Here is a 10,770-nt window from a genome sequence, read left to right as displayed (position 1 = left end):
TAATGTTTTTTACATTTTTAAAGAGCTGCGTGAAACACAAAATGACACTACAGCACCGTCTTTAACACATTCGCTCATAGCTGTCAACCTTCAGACACATAGTATAGTATGAACGGTTGTCAACTAGGGAGAGATAAGCACGCCTGAGAGCTTGTTGTTTATTCTACACTTTAACTTCAATGCTTGCATCTGTACACATTACATTGGCTTTTATTGTATGTGAACAGCTGTCAGTAAGATACAAGCATGGTGGATCCAGACAAATAAATAACAAACATGAGGTTAACCAGCTTATCAGTCAGACCTTCAGGAGCCTGTCATCATCTGAAATACATTGGTTGAGCCTGACGACACAAATACCCTGATGCCATATAATGATTTTTCCACTAAAACCAACCTAATTTCTCTGTTTAATGAGCTGTACACAGACAAGCCTGTCGACAGGAGTGACAGCAGAGAGTACCTGCTGAATTTGAACACCCTCTCTCTCTCTCTCTCTCTCTCTCTCTCTCTCTCTCTCTCTCTCTCTCTCTCTCTGTCTTCCCCTGTTTCTCTTGTTTTGTGATGTACTCGGTGCGCTAGCTCTGTACCTCCTGGTGGTCGGTGAGCCACAAGCACAATGTGCACAAGAAGGAAGCAATCAGTAGAAGCTAAATGCATAGACAGTTGCCATCACTTAGCAGAGATGAAACCAGATTTAACCTTGTAGTCTTAAATATTAAATGTTAGAAAATGATAGTAGTAAAAAGTAGCCATGTCCTCAAAATTGTTATTATCGGAAGGACAGAAAAAAGAAGAAAGGTTTTTATTCCTTACTCGCATTTTTTTAATTTAACAATTTTACTCACATGCATATAGCACCCTGTAAAAAACCAAATTTAGAGTTAAAATCTGTGTAGGATTATCTACTGGCTGACTTTATCCAAGTTGCTTGCTTGTCTTATTTGGGAGTTATGGAAAACCTGCAGTATGTTTTGAGACTTATTTTAACGCTTTGCCTCAGGACAAAAACATCTTATCTCAAGTTTAGTTTTTGTTTTTTTTGTCTTGGGACAAAATATCTAATTTAAAGGTTTAGACTTTGTGAGTTCATTTTTGTCATATTCTAGCAGTAATCTTTCAGATGGTTTGAGTCCCATTCAGTACAACATAATCTAATTTAATTGATGTTTAATTAATGTCTGTATAAGATTTTACCCCATACATACAGTAGATGTTGAGATATTTCAATGGACAAGTGAAACCTTGACCCACTGCAAAGGAAAAGTCACTGAGATTTATCCTCTGGGGACCATGAATATGTGCACCAAGTTCCTTTGGTTCCAGCAATGTAACCTCTTGTTTGCAACATTTTAATCCAATAGGTCAACCTAATAGAGGTGCAAGAAGCACATTCATTATGAGACTAGGGAACATGAATGTCGTATATAAAATTTCGTGCAATCCATTCATAGCTGACATATTCGTCTGGACCAAACAGATGGAACTACTGATCAACATTGCATGGCTAGAGCCACAGCACAGTGGTGACACCCAACTTGAAGATTACAGGTTCAAAACCTGTATGGCAAATACTATACAGGAATGTACAGGTATAAAAGCCTGTGTGAAGTTTATATCACTCGTCTAAGTAATTTGTTTTAAGAAATAAATCATTTCTGTATCAGTATTACAGAAAAAAGTGGTTTCCAACCCTGCAGCTTCCATTCTGGACATCCATAGGGCAAATCCCTTGTTCAGCAAATGAGGGGATAGATGGAAACTCATAAAGCTGTAGACTTATGGGGCACATGATAAACGGCCCTTCCTTGGTGCCTGTTGCTTAGCTACCGCCTACATCCATCTTGTATGATTTTTTATTCTATTTCTTTTTTTTCTTTTTTCCTCCTTCCTTTTTTCGTTGGTGTAGAGAGAAGACTTGAATGAAGCTGATTGCATAACATCATGCAAGCATCATGAACGTACTGTGTCTCCCTCTCAATTCTTTATTACACCCCCGTTTAGTTTCACACTTATGGTTGTGATGCAAAATGGCACTGTGCATCTAGACCAGGCTAGTTTTTTAAAGCCTTTTGGGTGGATAATGAGCTTACGTATTGAGACTGTTGTCTCAGTGGAAAACAATGTGAGTACGTAGAAACCTTAGGAGACAGAATCATAAGGATTGGAATGCTGCTTCAGAGTTGAGACACCAACAATTGTTCAATATGTCTTGAATCTACCCCATGCAGCCAGCACTTTCTGTGTTATTCTTTTATTATTTTTTATCATATCTGCTCCATCTTAGACCCATATGTCACAGTCTTTATTTTTCCCTGTCAGAGCTTTCAACAAAGTCATCTATCTCTTAGATTCACTTATCCTTTTTCTATTTAGTTTATTTGTCCTTCAAACTGTGAGCGACGCAAAGTCCAGAGGGAGACAAATCATGAGAGCAGACTCACAAAGAGCAGTATGCCAGCAGCACTGTTGACTATGTAAAGACAGAGGGCGAAACTCTGCACGGTGCCACAGTTGTATATGGATTGAAAATAAAGTCTCTTTAAACATTCAGCATGCTGTGCAATAATCAAGTCCAATAATGTCTGTGTTTTTTCAGAAGGAACGAAGGGACAGTGGGTGCACAGGCTGAGGATCAGTGGCTGAAATCTGGCTTTGGGTTCAGGTTTACAGTAGGTTTATCAATCATTTTACTTTACTTTTGTTTTTATGGCACTGCTATCATTACTCACTCACAGTGGATTTATAATTATTAGATTTATTATTATATATGTTAATAGATGTTAGGTGATGTATTTGAATATGCACTTGTTGATGATCGAACAGGACATTTAAAGCTTAATAGGACATTTGATGATTATTTTATTTTATTACCTTAGACTCCTGGAACAGTGTAGGACAAGTAGTGAAGAGGTGAAGACTAGAGCAATCGCTGTGAATCAAAGGTTAGTAGTTTAAAATGCCATTTGCAATGTTTAAATAAGGATTCAGTTAATGATGACTTGTGTGTTACGTGGAAGCATCTTATTTATTCTTGTACTGAGAAGCAACAAGAGCTGTAAAGAGCATGATGCAGTTCTTCTGCTCTACTGTATCTTTTCTAGATACACATTTTACATTAGTATCTGCCCTTTTATAAGAAAAACACAGAATATGAAATCAAAACTTGGCAGAGAAACAGGATCTCTAAACAATACAGAAAACATTTGACAAAGTTAAGTAGTCCGTACAATAGTAAGAGCAGTAACATGGGGATACTGTCATTTAAAAGAAAATATCTGACATTTACTTAATGAGGAAGATAGTAATCTGTGAGAGATGAGGAGAGCAGATTCAAAAACCGCTCTTGTTTCCTCCTATGGACTGTTAACTTTGCTGTTCGAAGGGGTTTGTTTGAATATGTTGATGAAATTAGCCCTCTTAGATGCATTTTGGGTGGTGTTTGTGCTACGGTTGGTGAGTCAGGCGCAGCTCTGGGCAGATGTGTGGTCATAGTGGTGCATAAGGTACGTTTTTATATTCATCAGGAGAGCTGACCTCTGCCATGATGTATTCAAGCATCCAACAACATCACTCCGAGTTATCCCTGCATAATGAATGGACGCAGAAATTCAAAAACAAGACAAAAGCCTTTTTTACAGCTCTCGGTTTCACCACACTTCCCCTCTCTCTTTTGCTTTAGTTGGACAAAAACTGATAAAATTCAGTTTTGTGTAGGTTTGGAGAACGAACACCTGTGCTGATTCAAGGTCAGAATTTGATGGTGTATGATAGGCTCAATCAACGCGACAATACGACAATATCCACGCTGTATTATTAAAAGAAAAGTCATACACCCACACTCAGCCCTGAAAATCTTTCTCGAGTAAAAGATTTAGAAAAAGGGTTTCAGCACAAAGCTGGAGATTCAGCTTTTGGCTGAGAGGGATCTGTGACATCTGAAAGAAACCAGTTTTTCTTCACACTACACTAGTCGCTTAAAACTTCAGTTTCGGAAATATTTTTTTTAGCTTTTAAGGCAATCCATTTAACGATGGACATTACTCATACCCAAAGAACATGCAGATTGCTTTGAAAAATGATTGCATCATATACTTATAATCATTAATGAGCTTTTGTACACTTCAAATATTTATAGAATTATACAGAAACACTTCATGCAATCACCTCTAGATTATCAAATAACACACACGCACACACACACACACACACACTGCGTCTTTCCATTAAAAGATGCTAAACTGCTAAAGCAGGTAATTAAGATGCTAAACTGATGACAGGTAATTAAGTTTTATCAAAATGTGTCATGCTGTTGTTAATTGCAGCTTTATGTGGTGCAAAGGCTCATGACACCACACACACAGACACACACAGACACACACACACATAAGTTTATTAATCGCTCGTTTTCATTTTCACAAACACGCACCTGGTACATGTATGTACGGATGTGATACTGTGAGAATGTGTCATTGCACTCTGTTCCCACTGCGTGTGTACTCTGTATGTGTCAGTGTGTGGGTGTGTGTGTGTGTGTGTGTGTGTAAGGGGAGGGAGGATGAGGAGGGGGATCTAGGACAGGTGCTTTAAGAGAACCCCTTTGACTCATGGTCTCTTCACTAATTAAGTTTAGGCTCTTTATGTGCATATTTGGTGTGGTGTGTGTGTGTGTGTGTGTGCTTGTCTGTCCATGGGAAAGCTTTGCCTTTTTAACTCCCGCACACTTTGATTTCTTTTTTTAACCCACCAAAAGCACTTCAGTCACCCTGGTTTGATCCAAGGTTTTGAAGCTTTTGCCTTTGCTGGTATTTTAAAATAGCAAAAGTTAAATATATGACGTTTCTTGTGTTTTGTGTTTACTTTCTAATTTTCCAGCAAGCCTCAGCTCGCTTATACCAGAAACTGCAAAAGTAAAAACTAAATTTTTGGCATACATTTCTGAATCCGTACTGTTTGTGTCTTTCCATTAAGGCTATATATAGATGTGTGTGTGTAGGGAGATCTGCACATAGGTTAAACGTAGACCACACACAACCTGCGTGTGAGTTTGTCATGTTTTTCACCTTTATTCAGTATTAACAGTTAATTATTATTTCTCAGATCTTTTAATCTAAATTTGTAATTGTTAATTTTGCTTTACACTAGGGACTTATTGATAACTGTAAAACGAAGATAGTTCAGTCTTTGTGTGCAAAAAAAAGCCTGCATTCGCCAGCAGGGAAATGGTTTTAGCCTGAGTGGGAGTTGTTGGCTGAAATAAAAGAAGACAGAAAAGTATTTTAAGAGTGATATGCTGTAGGTGAGATTTTTTTTTTTCTATTGTCACACACTATCATCAAACCAGTTGTCGTCTTAATATCAGGGATTCATTTTTATGTTTTCTATCAAACCTGCTCAGAAAAAATATTTGTGTCACTGTGTTTTTGTGAAGGGACGATGTCTTCAGCATTTGGTTTTTAATGCTTACAAACATGACACATTTTAGCCACAATTAATAGACTTTTTTTTTTTTTCATTCATCAGTATTGTAAGTCAAACCGTGCATTTCTTTCCCTACTTTTCTTTACCTGAGTAAACTAATGGACTCAGCAACCTTACCGAAAATCTTTTGTTTGAAATACAAATTTAAGGAGAAACATTGCCGAAAAGGACCAAACGCATAAAGTCCAATTTATACTCCATGATGATGCAAGTTGATCGTGCCTGCCACCCACCATCTATTTTCCAGTTGTGCCCACCTACATCAACATAGTGAAGCATCGTCCAGGATAAACACAAACAGACACAACAGAGTGCACATGGTGACACGCTCCTCAGATTAACCTTTATCCCCCTGATGACCCTGTTGTCTTTACCTGGCGCTCTGCACTCAACACATATAAGACACCATACTGAAACAATGCAACCTTTCTTCCACTCACTCTGAGATTATGCCACATGAGTTTTTTAGCTGTGGGCTAAAGCAGCTCTGTGACTCCAGGTCAAGCCGGGTTTGTCAAACAAAAAACATCAATTTACGCTTAAAGCCCTGGCAAGACAATAAAATGTGTTCGGCCAACGAGTTGAGTTTAGGTTAGCTGAGGGTACACACAAACAACTCAAGTGTTATCTGTTTATCACATTTAAAAAAAAAAAAGAAAGAAGACGCATCTTTGTTTGTTTAATGAGCAGTCGAATGTTCACTTTACTTTCCCATTGCGACACAACACAACCCTGTAATCAGGAGAGACGGCGCCAGATAGCGAGAGGGGGAAGAGGAGAGGAGGATCGGGTTTCTCAGACGCTCTGTACCTATCCTGGATTTGGAAGACGGGATGAGGAGAACGCAGGTAAGGATAAACACAAGTAATAACAGCACTGGCATAGATTGGTAGGTGGGGGTAAGCACTTGATAGGAAATGAGAGGGCCCCATAGGTCGAGAAAAGGGGTGGTTAGGTGTAGGTGGGAGGATTATAAATACCTGCAGTAGACAAGGGCACAGCAAAATGCTGAGGATATGACAGACACAGGCTTACCTGCATCTGTAAACAGAGAGAAAAGGAGGCATGCATTGTAGAGGCCCTAATGAAAGTAACGTCTGAGAAATAACTTGACAGAAAAGTTGAATTGAATTGAAGAAATAGCACAGAAATGCCACTTGAACCTGATGCTCATCACTAGTTCATCTTCAAGAGTCTGACTAGGATGAAGATGTGCCTAAAACTGTGAAGGTTCTGGCTGGTGCAGACAAAAAAAAAAAAGGTAACCTCACAGTTTTTACCTGTATATTCCCGAGTTGACTAACGTGAGAACATGTTTGACTGAGCCAGAGAGAAAAGAGATGATTAAGAGGCTATAGAGGTGACAGAGGACAAGACGCAGCAGATAAGACCAGACAGACAAGAGATGCAGACAAGTAAAACAAACAAAACAAACACGACAAAGGAAGGCAAAGAAACAGATTTCAAGAAGACAAGACACAGGACAGGATCCAGTCCAAAACAAAGCAACCAGAGAGCAAGCCCAAGAATCCGAAAAGCAATTAAGGGATCACCTGAAATTTACCACTGGGACCATTCAAAAAGAGCCCAGGGAAGAATGCATCCAGGCATTCAGTACCCGACTCTTTTCACACCCACTTGCGGTAGACTCACCCTTGCCAATCCTTATGCACCATGCCTCTACCACTGACTGCCTGCCAACCACCTCCATGCTCACAGTATGGGTTTCTCCGGGTAAGCTGGCTCAATTCATCGTCTGTCCTGTAATGTCAAACGCAAATTTCTTTTGTGTCGTTCACTTCTGTGTTGTTTTACATTACAAAAGTAAGAGTGAAATAGAAGTAAGTGTCCTGAATGATATGGATCACAGTATCATCAACACCCAGCTGCAGGAAGGCACTTCTCTAACAACTACTTTCGTGCTCCACTCAGCATTGTGAGCTAACAAAGAAAGGGTATAGGCCTTGCCTTGATTGCTTGGCGTGATAGTGACTACACTATTCATTATATAGGAATTGGGTTACATGGGGTGCTGCAAGGTGAGTTATTCTTCATGTAGGCTATGTGACCTCTAACCGGCTCAACACTGCCCCTCTTACCCGACCAGTTGTTTGTCGTGCAATAGGGTGTGGACTTGGATTGAAAATACATTTGTACAAAGCCATCCAATTATGTAAATGTCTCTCATCAGCTGGTTTGGCCCAGCTGTCTCTACTCAGGGGATAATTGCTTGAGGAATGTTATCAGTTTGACAAATTCCCGCTGTCTTTTTCCACGCTGGTGTCGTGTGGAAAAACTTCTGGGGGTTTCAGAGCCTGCTGATTGTTATCGCTTAGAATTAGACCGGTTAGATCGTGCAGAACGTTAGTCATACAATTTATTATGAACAGGCATGTCAAACATGTCTTGTAAAATGGATTTATTTCTACTCGGATAATCCTTAAAAATAAGATATTGACCTGGTCTATATGTTGTCTGTCTTCCAAAGAGTATATAGCCAAACAGTGAAATAAGACCATTAATACAAAAAATGGAACATTTCACTAAATAATAAGATTAATATAGTAAAACTATACAATTGTATCTAGCTTTTTTAGGCACCCTCAAACGTCATTGATCCAAACATGGGTACAGGAGAACAGAAACAGATTGGGTGTGTGATGCGTCTTAAACAATTACCAGGATGATCATGCATTAGTTTCAACACCGAGATCGCATAAAAAATCGAATACTATAATAATTATGTAATTAGCACAGGACCATGACAAGAGCATTCTTCAGCTATATTTTAATACAACTTAGCAGAAAAAGGGCATCCACAAAGCGAGGTCTAATCCGCCAGGAATGACTCTCAACAATAAAAACATTTTTATGTTTATCTCTCGGTGTTTAAACGCTTGTGTTTTTTTAGTTTTCTGCTACCCATTTCAACACATACTAACGGGGGTTGTGTAAGCTGACTTTCTCTCCAGTGTCCCTAGTTTAAAATTCGATGTGTTCAACTCGCATCACATTTTCTCGTTCTGTCTGTTCTGCCTGACCAGTGGCAGACTTACATCATCGGTCTCAAATATGAGCCATATCCGAATGTTATCCTCCTCTTCTGGCTGATTCACGGAGCTTTCTTTGAGAGGCAATGTTACATTATATTTCATGGATCGAGAGATACAAAAAAACTAGCCATAGCCAGGAAAGTTTGGTGTTACTGAAAGTGATTTTTTTAGTCAGAAGCAATTTGACAATCTCAGATCTTTAAACCCAACACAGCTGCTGTTTTCATTTAAAATCAATTATTAATATAGTTTCAAAAACCTCATCTGATGCTGGTCTCAGATCAGAGCTATCAATCTGCTTCCATGTCTTTGTTTGTGGATGTTTTGTTCTCGGGTCCATATTCTGACCAATATTAATTCCATCAGTATCATCTGGGTGGACCCTGGGCCCAGTCTCCAAGCGATCCCACATGCCCTATCCACCTCATCCCTGGGCAACCGCCCTTGGCAATGGCGCCCACCGCAGTTCTACATTACCCGTCACCCTCCTGGCACTACAGCAACCAGCAAGCCTAATATGGCATGATGGCCAGGTGCTATGGTGTGATGGTATGTTGTGACAGTTATTCTACAGGCCTTCAATAATCTCGCACTGTTCCTCAAACTAAGTCAGAACATTCTTATAGTCAGTTAATCGGTTAATCGTTTTACGCAACAGTGCTAATTGTTCTTTACTCCAGCTCGGAGTGATTCTTACACAAAAAGCATTACAAGATGTTATAAGACTTTTTCTGGCAACGATTAAATAATTATATATGGAAGGATAATCAATAATTATAATAAAAAATATTGTAGGCATTACCATGTCAGCGTGATAAATGTTAGTAAGATGAATAAAGGTGACGTGTCATCAACTGCACAACGAGTTTCTCAGCACGTGTCAACATACATCTCACCGCCATTCAAAAATTTAGCAGTTAACGGTAATGTTACCAGGGTTACGTGATACAATGATAATGTAATAGCAGTTTTTTGATGGTAGGTCCACCTTATGTGCAACCAGAAACATTTACATGTTGGTTAATACTATAATAAGGTCTCTCTCTCTCTTTTTCTGCTTCTCTAGCTCGGAGATGCTCCTGCCAGTATTTCACAGACTCGTATCCTGCAACTGTGGTGTGGTCCGCACCCTAACATGGGGAGCGGTGCAAACCCATTGCAAAGGTAAAGAACAGATACACTCCTCCACGAGCAGTCTGACGGACGCACACACACACACAAACACACACACGGGCACACCTATAATCATTTCTGTCCGGGCCTGCTGTTCGACCCAATAAATTGAGCAGACAATGGGTTACATCCACTTCAGTTTTTGATTCAATTTGCCACCAGTTGAATCATTTGCAGACATTTGTGATTACCTCGCTAATCATAGCCGGTTAGCACATATGTTTATAATAACCTTTAAAGACAGAACAGTGTTGGTGTTCAGAGTTTTTTTTTTGCTTCTCATGCGCAGCAAAAATTTTTTGGTGTTTTTATACATGGAACAGCGACATTTAGGCTCTTTATATTGTAGTATTTCCTTTGCACATTGTCATAGTAAAGCAAACGCCCCAGAGCACTGATATCAATATTGGCAATATAATTATATATAGATAATAGTTTACTGAATTTTAAAAGCTCAAAAAATATTTCCTCAATCAGCTTGTCATTAAATGAGTGATGGGCCCTAGTTTATCAACAAAACTGCTTGCAAACTTGAAATAAGTTCCCCCCATTAGAGATTTCTGTTGCTGTCTGGTCCTTTTTCTTCTTTAGTTTTTTTAGTCTTAAAGGTGGAATAAGGAGTCAAATCAGCTCAAGACATAAGTAGTACAGAGCTCAAATATAGTAGTAAAGTAAAATAAAATCAGCACCAGACAAGAATACATAGAACAACTGTTGGTAGCCGTTTTACAGCGTCCTAGTAAAAGTGGGTAAACTCTAAAGGTGTGCAGTCAGTATAGTCAATAAATATACAATTAGGCACTAATAACTAGACAGATTAAAGCTTTTAAGCAATTAGCCTACATTGAAATAAATGTTGAATTTAAATGGGCGATAAACGTAAGTAACCAGGTAAGTGTAAGCAGGTGGAACTTGGAAAGTAACAGTAGGTATGCACAGGAGAGTCATATAAGTACAACTACATAATCACAAAAGATGCAATCGAAACTTAGATTGTTGTATTTAAATAACAAATATTAAATTATTCTGAAATTGAAAGATTTAAAAGTTAAAAGGCTTTAAA

The sequence above is a fragment of the Larimichthys crocea genome, chromosome XVIII (genome assembly GCF_000972845.2).
Source record: "Larimichthys crocea isolate SSNF chromosome XVIII, L_crocea_2.0, whole genome shotgun sequence".
Lineage (NCBI taxonomy): Eukaryota > Metazoa > Chordata > Actinopteri > Sciaenidae > Larimichthys > Larimichthys crocea.
Note: the sequence above shows the minus strand (reverse complement) of the source record.